Here is a 14,119-nt window from a genome sequence, read left to right as displayed (position 1 = left end):
TTTCCAAGCAATCTCTTAAAATCTCAACATCAAGCAAACAAATATGGTCCTCCACACATCAAGAAAATGATCATACAAATCAAAACAACTCTAGAATCCTTTTGAGTGGACTGGCATCAAATGTGTTGCTATCTTAGCCAACTAAAGAATTAATCACATCCTTACCTTCAAACTAGCACACAAATCTAGTACCAATCATCAAGAAAAAAAGTGGACCTTTTATTAAAGCTTCATTGTTCTAGGTGCGCTTATTCTTTTCATTCTCTCTCTTTCTCTCTATATATATATACATATTTATAGGATCAAAGATGGAAGTATGGTGCAATGTGTTGATCTATTAAGCTTTCTAGCGATTCATGAGGTCGAGCGTTAGGTCAATGACTCCCAAACTAGACGGCTTTAGGGCATTAGGCATTCAAATACCTCTACAGACTTACAAGCTCAAATCAACTAGGTTACAAATCAAGACAACAACCATCTAATCATTTCCCACTTCTCACTTTTTGGATGAAGTCCTCACTTTTTATTGCTTTTGCAACTTCTTTTTTTTTTATTTTTTATTTTATTTTTGTAAGCAAGTTCAATTATTAACCTAGAGTTTGGGCCCTCCACCTTTCGGCCCGAGAAGTTCAGTGCTTGATGAGACTAGAATACTGGCTACTTAGTGAAAAGGGGTTGCTATCCACCTTTATCAAGAATGAAAGCTTTCAATGCACTACTAGCTCAATTGGGATATAACCAATTCAATAATCAACAAAGCATGTACGCCACAAATGAATACTAGTGTGCGCCTGTACTAGTGTAGAATTCTAGAGTGAATCTCAAAACAATCACAAAATCAGGATGATGTAGACCACAAATGCAAGCAAGATTTCAATCTTTCGAAAAATTTACTCCTAAATGGCATCCACAAGGCATACAAGGAGTATTGGACTCTCAAGTTAAGTAATTTTTAAATTTTAAGCAATATAGTCCTCAAAAGATCAAAATCATAGCTAGATATGGACCAATTGAAAAAATATCCCTTAAATACACAAGTCATACTCAAAATTTTGAATTTAAAACTAACACTGTAATGCACCATTTCCCCTAAACTAAAATTGCACAATGTCCTCAATGTGCAAGAGAACAAAGGAAAGAGTATACCAGTGCAACTAAGCAAGAATGATCGGGACTGAAGTATCCGAAGTGGGTGGCATGGCCCCCCCAAACTTGGGATGAACTATGGTCCTGAAAATTGGCACTTGGATAAACTTATTAGATAACAAAATGGGATAATTAGTGCACAGTGGATATGCAAGTGTAAATAGGATAAACAGATAAAGAAATGAGAGAGGTATAAGGGTGGTTCTGAAAATTGGGTAGCACTTTTTCACTGAAGTCACTGTGATGCACCTAATGGAGTCAAATATACAGATATGAGAATATAATATATGACACCCATAGCAAAAACAGATATATAAAATAGATAAAGTGCAGGTACAACAAAAATATCAAAGCCGACAGACCGGCTGTAAAAATAATAATATATTGTGACAAAAGTAAAGTATCAAAAGGAGATAGGGATCATGAGATAGAAAGGACTGGGAGCTCAGGAGGATGAGGTAGGACGGGCAGGTCTGGCTCTGCGGATGTCTCTGGATAGATCTCTAAACATGGTCACGACATCTATGCGGAAAACAGCAAAATCAGCTCTGTGGGCTGTGAGGTCAGCTCGGATGGTAACAACAGCATCCTCAAGCATCTGCAGACGTACTCCAAAGCCAGGGGTCATATCTGGAGCCTCAGGCATAAATGAATCAGAAGAAAGCTCCTGAGTCATCTCCTGCTCCTGAATGGGCGACCTGGCTGGAGAGTCCTGCTCTGCGTCGTCTGTAGGGCGCTCTAAGTCTATGTCTAAATGCTCGGCAACTGGATCGATTGGTGCGTCGTCCGCTGTGGGATGTGCTGCTGCTGCCTCTGCTGGTGCCGGTGCTTGTGTCTTCTCTAACTCTAACTCCGCTGCAACCACTACCGCGTGGTCCTGTAACCTGGTAATAATGAAGCAGTAGGTCTTATTCTAGTCCTTCCTGAGGAAGTGACAGGAACCTCTCTCGGGGTGCTCCCGAGGATGGATGGGGTAGCGCTGATCAATGAGAATCTGGGTGATGAGGTGGCTGAAGGGAAAATACTTAGCCCATCCGAGTGTTTCCTTGCTGATATACTCGTCATACAGCTTCCTCATCAAGCTCCAGATGAGCGCTGGAATGGATACCCAGTGCCCGGTATAGAAGTAGTAGAGGGCTGTCAGATAATCGCCCCTCCTCTGAATGTTGTGCCCGGCCATGTATATATTCCGATAGAGAATGGAATCGGTAAACCATAGGTCGTCAGAAAGGAATGTCCAAGTGGCGAAGGTCTCGCCATTGGCATGGTGACCTGAGAGAAAAACTGCCATGTCGGCATAGGAAGGCCTGAATAGCCTCGGATATGTGTCCTGAAGCTCTGGAGGACATCTGTGTGGACAGCGGCAAGAGCGGGCTAAAGAGTCCACTGTGATGGTGATCGGATGGCCATCGACAGAAGTGACCATCTCGGCTGTGGTACGCGGGGATGGTCGGAGGTTCTGGTATAACAACCATACCAGCCGCGGGTAGACCGGCTCTGTGACGGGGGCAAGAATAGCAGCCAGGCCCCTTTGAATGATATCATGGTAGGTGGATTCGGTCAGCACCGATCTAGAGTAGAAGGCCGTGTCGAACTCTGACTCATGGTCGAGCGTCATGTGCCCATATCGAGGCGCAGGCATATCACGTTCCAGATGAGCTGGCTGAGCGGGTATATGTGAATGCTCAGCCCCATAATGCGGTGGAGATGGTGATGGAGTGAATGCAAGATGAGCCGTAGAGGTAGAGGGTATGTAGTCATCCTCAGGCTCATGAGATGGTGACTGAGGTGGGGTAGCCTGTGCTGGCTCTCGCTGTGCATAAGAAGGCTCTACTGGCTCCTCTGTCTGTGGCCTAATATGTCAGGTGGGCCCGTGTTGCCTGTTGGCAACGGTCTTCCTCTTAACCATGGCCTGCAAAAAAGAAAAAGAAAAACTTGCAATGGGAGTTAGTACCAGAATAAGAAATTTTTAAGCACGAAATAAAAACATTTATGTCAAGCAAACTAAACAAAATAAATATGACATGAATCTATGCAAGTGGTAGAATGTGAAACATGCTAAACAATGTAAGTATGAGATGCATCCAATGTTGGATCGATCGAAAGTAAGTGAGATCGATCCCACAACTTCGATCGATCGAAGATATGAGTTCGATCGATCTCCCAAGATCGATTGGAGATATAAGTTCGATCGATCAAACTGTGCGACGTTGAAAACTCAAATGTCACAAATATGTGACTTTGGAAGCATGGGGCCCACACGAACGTGTTCGTGGGCCCAACAACACATCAAATCAACAAATCCCCATCACTGAACGAGGCCCAAACTCCCAAAATGAGATCAAAATTAAAAAATATGCAAAATATATACACGAAGCAACACACACACACACACACACACACACACACATATATATATATGGAAATACAGTGCTTCGAAGCTTCAAAAATGGTGGATTTGATTATCTAAGCATCCTAAATCAAATATATAGAACATGTATGCATTAAATCAAATCAAGTATCAAAGTAGATCTCGGTTCTTACCTCAACCAAAGAGAAAATTGGAGATGAAGTGGGAGAGATGAAACCGAGACGAGAGAGAGTGATTCGGGAAGCTTGATGACACCGGAGGCTTACCAGAGAAGGGGAAGATGATGGGTGCACGGCGGCGCAGAGAGGGAAACAAGGGTTTGTAGAGAGGGTGAGATCAATCTAAATGATCGATCTTGAGAACCCTTGATTCTATTTTAAAAACATTCCCGACAGAGTTCGATCGATCGAACTCAACTGTGATCGATCAAACTTTGATGAACTCTCTTCAAAGTATTTTTGGATTTTAGAAATTTTTGAAAATTGCAAAGTTAAAAGTAAAAATTGGAATTAAAATTAAAATTGGAAAATAAAGTAAAATATAATATTTTTGGTTTTTTTTTTTATTTTTTTTATTTTTTTTAAAAATAAATTAAATTGAATAAACACTAATAATTAAAAATTAATTAAAATAGAATATTTTTGAATTTTTGAAAACTTTTTGAAAAATAAAATAAAATAAAAATGAAAATAAAAGTGAAAATATTTTTAGATTTTTGAAAATTTGAAAAGCGAAAACAAAGTCATAATAATGAAATGAAGACTGATTCGATCGATCAGGCAGAGAGCAAAAATATGCAGGTTTTTGGCTAAAAAAATTGGCTAATTGTTGAAACATGAGATCGATCGAACTTGGAAGTTAGATCGATCGAAGAACTTTCAGATCGATCTTCGAATGTTTCGATCGATCAGACAGAGAGGTAAAATATGCAGGTTGATGCAGGCTCAAAATTTTTCTAAGTGTTGAATCATGAGATCGATCGAACTTGGAAGTTGGATCGATCGAAGGTCTGTTGATTGACCTAAGAGTTAGTTCGAACGATAGGACAGAGAGGTGATTTGGATGCAGGTTTCTGAAGGTTGAAAATTTTTTCTAAGTGTTGGATGCAAAATGGAGTTTGATCGATCGAACTCAAGTTTGAGATCGATTGAATTATGCAGAATGCTCAGTAATGACATGAAAGCTTATGCAATCCTCACCAAAGTTCCTTTCAATGCATATGAACCAAAAACAAGTATCTAGACTTCGTAAGAAATGAAATGAAAGATAGAAATGGGGGAGGAATAGGGTTTTGACACCCTACGAAATGTCTTTGCTAGTCTTTAACGTCTCTAGCAAGATATTAGGCTCTTTTAGCCCGGATCAAAGATCTTATAATGCATCCCCTCCTTGTTGGGGTGATAAATGCTTTGAACTCCACCCAACAAATGGTCCTTTGAAGAACTTGTTGGATTAAGCTCAAAAGAAATCTTTGGTCCCTTGTCTTTACAATTACAACCTTTGGGCTTCCATGCCCTTTCAAAGCAAGAATTTGAAACAAGATTTTGAGAATGCAAGGTTGAAAATGATCCTTTGGAAGTTTTGGTTTTACTCAAAAGCTCATTTCCTTGACATTGAAGATCATAACATTTATCTACAACATTAACTTTTCCTTCATATTTGTCAAATGAATTAGGCATTGGATTAAAGATATTCAACTTCACCTTTATATGGCCAAATGAGATCTTCATTTTCCCCATCCTACAATTGATGTTGGCATTAGCGGTTGCCAAGAAAGGACGGCCAAGGATAACGGGAATTTGGCTCTTAGGATTAGGGACCGGTTCCGTGTCTATGACAATGAAATCAATCGGGAAGAAGAATTTATCAATCTTTATCAAAACATCCTCAATTATACCCCTAGGCTTCTTAATGGATTGGTTGGTAAGTTGCAAAACTACCGACTTCGGTTCAATTCACCTAGGCCTAATTTGACATAAACCGAGTATGGAAGAAGGTTAACACTTGCTCCTAAATAAAGAAGCACCCGATTAATGATATGATCACCAATAACGCATGATGTAGTGGGTGAACCGGGGTCCTTAAACTTTGGAAGAGTGTTATGTTGCAAAATTGAGCTTACTTACTCGGTCAAAACCACTTTTCTTGGTGCTTGACTCTTGTTTTTCCGCTTTTGGGTGCACAAGTCTTTCAAGAATTTGGCATAAGTCGGAATTTACTTGATTGCATCCAATAATGGAAGATTAACTTTCACTTGCCTAAACATTTCCATGATTTCATTGGTTTTTGCCTTTTGCTTGTCTTTTGAAATGGATCATTTTAAGGCATCCGGAAATGGAACTTTTGGTTCAAACACTTTTTCAAAATTTTCTTTTGAACTCTCTTCAACACAAGAAGTTTTCAAATCATTTTTCAACAAAACCTTTTCAACATCATTTTTCAAATTTCTTTTTCAAATACATCTTTCAAAACTTTCTCATTTACAAGATCATGTATATGCAATGAAGAAGGAATGGGATGTGAAACGGGACGGGTGGCAACTTGAGGTTGCACCGGTTCATTCTCTTTATTGGACATTCCAACTTGATTGTCCACAATCCTCCCACTCCGCAAGGTAGTCACCACATTAACATGTTCAATGGTGTGGCCTTCCTATGAGGAATGGGTTTCCACAACACATTGTTGCTTAGGTGGGGCATTAATAGGCATCTTTCCTTTCTCTCTTGCATTGAGAGTACTTGCTATTTGCCTTACTTGGGTTTCTAGCTTTGCAATAGATTGAGAGTGAGAATGAAGCAATTGAGTGTTAGCCTCTAAAGTGCCCAAAGCATTCAAAACTTTCTCTTCAAAGGTGGGACTTATAGTATTACCTTGGGAATAAGATTGGTTGGGAAAATGAGAATTAGCAAATTGATTCCCTTGTGATTGATAAGGTCTATAACCTTGGGATCCTTGGTTTTAAAGTGGAGGTGGAATGTACTTCCTTTGAAAACCGCCTTGGGGAGGGTTTGAGCCCTCTCCTTGGTTTTTCCAAGAGAAATTCGGATGATTCCTCTAACTTGGATTATAGTGAGTCCCATAAGGATTGTTCCCTTGGTTCACAAAAGCTGCATTGACTTGTTCATTAGGTTCATTTTGCACTTGTCCGTGAGGACAATGAGAAGTAGAATGAAGAACACTAGAACAAGTCATACATGTTTCATTTGATGCACGATGAGAATGGTTAGGGAAGGAAGATACTTGGTTCGCCGAGTTTTGGTTAATAAAAAATTGATCAAACCTTTGAGATAAAGACTTCATTTCGGCGGCTATTTCATTTGAATGGTTGACTTGATGTAAGCCAACACTCTTCCTACCTTGTGAATTTCTACCATTCTTGGAGGATAGTGTTCTATGCAAAGAATTTTCACTCATGTTCTCATAGAGACGCTACACGTCATCCTCATGCCTATCAATGTATGAGCCACCCATGAAAGCATCAACCATACCCTTATAGTTGTCCGATAAGCTCTCAAAGAAGTATTGAACTAATTGCCATTTGGGCATGTCATGATGTGGACACTTCCTAAGCAATTCATTGAAGTGTTCCCATGCCTCATGAAACGTTTCTCCATCCCCATGTGAAAATTCTCGAATTGAGGTTCTCATGGCATTGGTCTTAGAAACCGGATAGTACTTCTTCAAGAATTCTTGTTGCATTTCTGCCCAAGAAGTGATTGAAAAAGGCCTAAGATTGTTAAACCAATACTTTGCCTTGTCTTTTAAGGTGAATGGAAGACGGTTGAGTCTTAAAACCTCTTCCGGCATGTCCGTATATTTTACGGTGGAACATACTTCAAGAAACTCATCCAAATGCTTGTAAGGTTATTCACTTGGAAGTCTATGATAGTTAGGAAGCATTTCAATGGTTTGTGGCTTAATTTCATAATGATGTGCTCTAAATGGAGGCAATTGGATGCATGTAGGTGCATTATACTCATTAGGCACATAATGGTCTTTTAAAGTAAGAGGTGGATTAGCTACTTGAGGTGCAACATGAATACCTTGGTTTTGAATTCCTTGATTGTTGATGGGAAGTTGTGGAGCATACATTGGCCTTGGCATTCCATATGGAACTTGGCCTTGTTGTTGTGGTGGTTTGTGAATGAATGGCCTAGGCATGCCTAATGATACTTGTATGTTCTCATTGTGCACATTGGGATGAAGGATACCTTGTTGGTTTATGTGACCAAGGTTCTTAACATGATTGTCATTATGGTCATCCATTGATAGATTGACTCTATTTGAACTTCTTCTTCCCCTGGGATTTCTAACGGTAGATTCAAGATGCAAATCAAGAGGGACAAGAGTTGGTCTCAATGAACGATGTCCATGCATGCACAATGCAAAATACAACAAACACAAAGAATGACAAACACTATGCCTTCACAACAATGCAATTAGACTTCTTCCACACACATTTAATTCATACTCCCATGCTTTAACAACAATGATGCAAGACAATTAAAAATAAGCCTCCATGCGGGCCGACGATTTAACTAAGGGATTGAGTAAAGAAAGTTTCACAAAGGTCCTTTAGCACTTCAACTCTATATTTATAGCTCAGCTTAGCAATTTTTTTTGAATTTTTTAGCTTTTTACTTTCTTTGCTTGCTTGAATGCTTGATGAGTCCTTTGCTTGCTTCCTCTCCAACAATGCACCTTGTCAAGTAAGAACAAAACAATAAGTAACCAAAAAGAAAAATAGAAGTAAAGTAAAGACACGATCAAAAGAGTACTAATTCTAATCAATTCCACAAATCTAATCTTGCCTAATCTAATCAATCAATCCCCGGTAACGGCGCCAAAAACTTGTTGGTTCGTGTCACTACACCACAAGCTTAAAAGTGTGCATTTTAAGGCGAGGGCCAAGAGTTTTACATTTATAGAAACCACTACTACCTTTTACTATAAATATAGTTAGGGCAAGTAGGGATCGTCTCAAGGGATTGGAGGATCGAGCAATGTCGTGGAGTCGTTATTAGGGCTAGTAGGTCGAGTGATCAAACAATTGGTTGGTCGGTTGATTAAAGAATAACTAAATTAAACTAAGTGATAACAAAAGAATGCAATTAAGAGTAAGTAAAAGAGAGAGATCTTGGGGTTTAGAGATCACCACCAAGCAATGCATTTCTATATCATTGACAAGTGATTAATGAGGGCAAATGGTGTGTTGCAATATTGGTGTGTGTATGTGTTTTGTTAATTCAACAAGCAAGGATGACTAGTTAAGCATGTATTGTCTAAACATCATGTGAAAGGCGCAATATATCTAAGCAATGAAGCATATATTGTCTAAACAACATGTGAAAGGCACAATAGATCAAAACAAGTCATTAATCCTTTCATTAAGCTCACAATCCAAATACAACATAAGGATACAGACATATGCTACTTACATTCAAAAGCTTGGATCATCAAACAACAAGCATGGATAGTCCTCCCATTTAACACTACACTACAACTACATTACTAGCATGAAAATAAACTCGGGGAGAGGCACAATCCATCAAGAAATAAGTATGAACCATCAAGAGAATCACAAGAGCATTCCTTTAAACACTATGTTTTGACAATCTCCAAATCTATAGCATCAATACACATAGACATCCATCAATAACACAAAATCTAGAGATAAGCACATGAACATCTATTCTAGCATACATAGACATATGAATAGAATGAAATGATCAATTGGAAGTATTAAACCACATAAATCATTGAATAAACAGGATCTAAATATATCAAAGTGTCAAAACATTAATTACAACACTAATCCCTCAATAATACACAAGATTAAGATATAGAAAGCATGCTTGGGGCTAACTCTAGCCCCAAGAGGATGTCTAGCCGCTCATGGTGATGTTGCTCCAACCCTCAAGGGCTAACTCTATGGTTAAAATCTGCTCCTTGTTGATGAAGAACTCCATTGGTGTCTCTAGCCTCCTTCTCTATGCTTCCTCTCTAAGAGATGATATGAAAATCAAATTGGCTCTCCTTGTAAAAAGCAATCCATATCCTTATATAGGTAAGTCAAAATGACACCCAAAATGAGCTAGGGTCGTGCACACAATATTCCCTAATGATTGGATAAAGGATAACTTTCAATGAGATGGAAATTTAACTTTTTCGCACTGGAGGAAGTTCGATAGATCGAACCTTGGTCTTGGATCGATCGAGCTGGCTGAGACCTATCGAACTTAGGCTGGATCGATCCAACTGGTTGAGCTTTCTGGGAAAAGACAAATCCGAGATATTTTGGGAGATATTTATGGGAAAAGGACAAAAGTGATTAGTGGGTGATACAGCTGTGGATAGGATCAATCATTTGAATAAGGACAAAAGTGTTCGATCGATCGAAGAATGGTGTTGGATCGATCGAACTTTTGGACTTTATGCTTTTGGGTCTTGGCTTAGATCTATCTTGAAGTGCTGAGATCGATCATTGTTCGATCGATCGAACCTTGAACTTGGATCGATCGAACTTTGCTGCTTGTCACCTTCGGCTTCATTTGCTTCCCTCTTTCTCCACTTTGCTCTTTTCTTTGTTGAATCCCAGAATTGCTTCAATTTAGCTCTTATTTGGCTGAGTTAGCTTATTTTCGGAATAAATGCCTGAAAATGGAAATAACATGAAATCAATCTAAAATGTTAAAGTAAGATAGATAAATGTGCTAGAATGCCTAAGCTTAAGGGGTTTAAATATGCACTTTTCAGCGCTCATCAAGATTTTTACGTCAACATGAAACAATTCAAAAGGGTCATACCACCTAACGTCTATGTCAAAGGTTAGACTCAGGGAGCTTCCTAAGCTACCTTAGAACATTTCTAGCATAAATCACATCATGTATGCAATTCTAAACGACATAAGAAGCATGTTAAACAAGGCAACAAGATATAGATTCTCAAAGTCCTCAACTTGAAATCTAAAACACGAAAACAACTTAAGTGGATCATGCCACCTAACGTCTATATTCCAAATGAATCTATATGATCATTCCTAAGCTACACTTGAACATTTAAAATACAATTCACCATATCGATGCAATTTAACCAACATTGAAACTTCCAATACAACACATAAAGCACAAATTCTCAAAGTTAACGTCTTGAAACTTAAAATGGGAAATCAAATAAGGAACAAGTTACAACATCATCTAGTTATCAACTTGGAATTGAAATACGAAATCAAACAAGGTAGATACTCGGACATCACGCCAGATCAGACCAACAACGTGGTTACTTTAGGGTTACTAGCCCACAGGTAACCATCCTATGTGCGCATTAGATTATAGAGGGATATTCCCCCGTACTAGAACCATGTCATAGCCGTAATTAAACAACGACATCCCCAAGTTTCCAAAATCAACAAGTTGGGCAACAATATATCAACATGTATATACAAGATAATCAATTATCTACCATGCACAACTGAATTTGGAAACACATACAATACATGCTCTAAGTCCACAACTACTATGACATAAAAGATGTCAGGAACAAAGTGTGTAACTCATTACACAAGGCAACAATATAATCCATAAGGAAAACATGTTCTCATGAATATAAATATAACAACAATGTTATCCTATGCTCAAAACATAACCAAGTGAATATACAACAAGTCCAAATCCATGATTTGAATATAGAAATAACTTCTAAAACACAATTAGATCCATGGAGACATTAGATAGAATTTAATTAAACAAAAATAATTAAATTCTCTAGATTTTAAATCAATTTCAAATAACCTCAAATTATTATATGTTAAACGACATAACATGCTCATCACATATATCAAATCAAAGGAGCAAAATAAGAAAGATATCATCATGTAGAATTTAATTAATTTAAATTAATTAAATTTCTAATTTTCAAAAGTTATTCAAATGATACCAAATTAATATATAACAAAGACTAAGTCATGGTCATACCATATATCAAGTCTAAAATGGAATACAAGCAAAACACCATTAACTAAAATTTAAATCAAATTAAATTCACTAAATCTCTAGATTTGAAAATTTATTTAAATCATCCCAATTTAATATATAACAAGGATAAAGTCATGGCCATGCCATATATCAAGTCTAAGGTAAGTTAGATGCAAGTTATCATTTAATCATTTATTTCTCAAATCAACATAAGACATGCATACAACTTATATTTCATACAAAAGCAAGTAAAACACTTGGAAAATAAACTATAACACCCCCTACCTCATAAGAGGATTGTTCCTTTTGAATCCAAGGCAAATCAACATAAAATGACAAACCCTTCAAGGGTTATGTAGAGGAGGATGAGGGGAATGAAAAGTATTCCAAGTTTCATGGTTAAAGGTGAGTGGAAGGGCCTCAAAAATCAAGGTCAAGGCCTAAGCATCAAGCTTCTCTAATGGTGGCTAGGGTTTGTGGTAAGGAAGAGAATGAAACAAAAAGATTAAGTGTGAGTGGAGGAAATAGAAATCATCCACTCACTATGTGCTCTTACACTATGGTCAATACACACATCTATGGTCAATTGCACAAAAACCCCTCTTTAACAACATAATCCCAAAGTAGCCTAAAAATAATTGCAAGACTTAATTTGGAGCATACACTTGTCACTCATCCAAGCCAACAAGTGGTCCAATCCTAGGCCAACAAGTGGGTGAATCTCTACCCTCCATATGTCAAGAGATTAAGCTTCCAAGTGGTTCCACCAAAATGTCAACAAGTGGTTCCATAGGAGTGTGACACTTGTCACACTTTTCAAAAATTACAAAAAGGTCCTTTTTGAAAATATCTTCTAAATTAAATTGCAAAATGGTCCCTAAGACGAAAAATAATTACTTTACATAATTATACTAAAACCCCAAAAGTTAAGAAAATTACCAAAAAAATTATGCATCCATGCCCTTTACAAGAAAAATAAACATTTAACACGCTTTTCTACAAAAGTGAAAATGTAGATATCATGGATGCATTCAAAGCCGGAGTCAAATCCAAGGGCAAAAAGTGAGGTTATGCATCGAAAAAGGAAACCGGGAAAAGACAAAAGTGAATAGTGATGAAAAACGAAAAATGTGGAAATGACTCGGTCCTTAAAGGAAGTTGTCAATTCAAAGAAAAAAGTCTCAGAAACTATTTTCGAGCACTCGATATAACACTAAGTGACGGGAAACCAAACACAGAAGAGAAAAGGTAACGGAAAAAATTTATTCGTAAAATTTGAGCAAAAAGGAAAGGAAGAAAAAGACCGGGTCGTTATAGGACTTGTCTCATTTTTCAAGTGGGACTTGAAGTATCCAACTTGATCTTTGAATTTGTAAAGTTTGTTTTGTTTTGTTTTGTTTTGTTTTTTTTTTTTGTTTTTTTTTTTTTTTTTTTTCGCTTTCCTATCCAACTTTGGATTGTAAGATTTCCTTTTTCACTTTTCTATCCAACTTTGGAATGTAAAATTTTCATTTCCTATTTGAATTGAATTATATAAATCCCAGTATAAATAGGAGATATTTTGTTGCCTATATATACCACCAATGTTATAGGGTTTGCCATCAATTCCCGAGCCTTTAAAGACTTGTTAGATTACGGTCTCTGCTCGAACAAATAATGCAATTTTTTTTCTCTCTCTTTTTATTTTCACGCATTTTTTTCTCTCCCTTTCTCTCTCCTTTTTTTTTTTTTTTTCTTCCTCACGCATTTTTTTCTTTCCGTTTTTTTTTTTCCTCTGTTTTTTTTTTTTTTTTACGATTTTTTTTTTCTCTTTCTTTTCAACGTTTTTTTTTTTTTTTTTTTTTTTTTTTTTGGATCTACTGGTTCATTGGAATGCATCTTTACTAGTCCCTCTGGGACCATTGTTCCTTTGAAACGCATCTAGTCCGCCAGGACCCATTGTTCCGTTGGAACGCATCTAGTCCGTCAGTACCCATTGTTCCTTTGAAATGCATTTTAGTTCGTCAGGACCTATTGTTCCGTTGGAACGCATTTGGTCCGTTAGGACCCATTTTTACGTTGGAACACATCTAGTCCGTTAGGACCCATTGTGGCCGCTGTGCACTGAAATCGCTTCACTCTGATCCTCCGTACCATCATTTGCTAGAGTGGTCCCACATATCTTCCTGTGAGCTCTCCAACCTTGGCTGTAATCAGAATAAGGAGATAAGCTCGATTTAAGATATTTTGATTTTACGCTCCGCACTTCATGAGCATTTTTTTGTTAACAAAGATGTTGTCATTGTTTATTTGTTTAGCTGTTCACAGTTTATACTCTTACAAGTTGTGCACATTTTTTCATCGTACTGAACTTAGAATAAAATTCTAAACTGCCTAAGTACCCTCAAAAGAGGGATCAAGTCATCACGTAGTTCAATAGAGACATTTTTATTTTTTTTTTGCTATCACATTTTTAACTCATGTGGGCCAGGAGCATAATGCAGTTTATGTTCATACGATCAGGAGCATAGCCTTCATAGGTAGTAGCGCTTAAGGAATTTGCCATTAATGGGCCCCACTCTTACTTCGTCTTCATCAATAATGAGATATGTGCCGTTAGTATAAACTTCGCGAACAACATATAGTCCAT

The 14,119-nt window shown here is 37.6% G+C and overlaps 1 pseudogene; it reads left to right on the top strand.

The window, feature by feature from the left end:
* The first annotated feature begins 7,061 nt into the window (after positions 1-7,061).
* On the top strand, positions 7,062-7,160 carry LOC132315383 (small nucleolar RNA R71; annotated as a pseudogene).
* Positions 7,161-14,119: the final 6,959 nt, after the last annotated feature.

The sequence above is a fragment of the Cornus florida genome, unplaced genomic scaffold (assembly GCF_030987335.1).
Source record: "Cornus florida cultivar Cherokee Brave unplaced genomic scaffold, ASM3098733v1 CherokeeBrave_3.0.0_Hap2_Chr06, whole genome shotgun sequence".
NCBI lineage: Eukaryota > Viridiplantae > Streptophyta > Magnoliopsida > Cornales > Cornaceae > Cornus > Cornus florida.
Note: the sequence above shows the minus strand (reverse complement) of the source record. Positions and strands in the feature narration are given on the sequence as shown.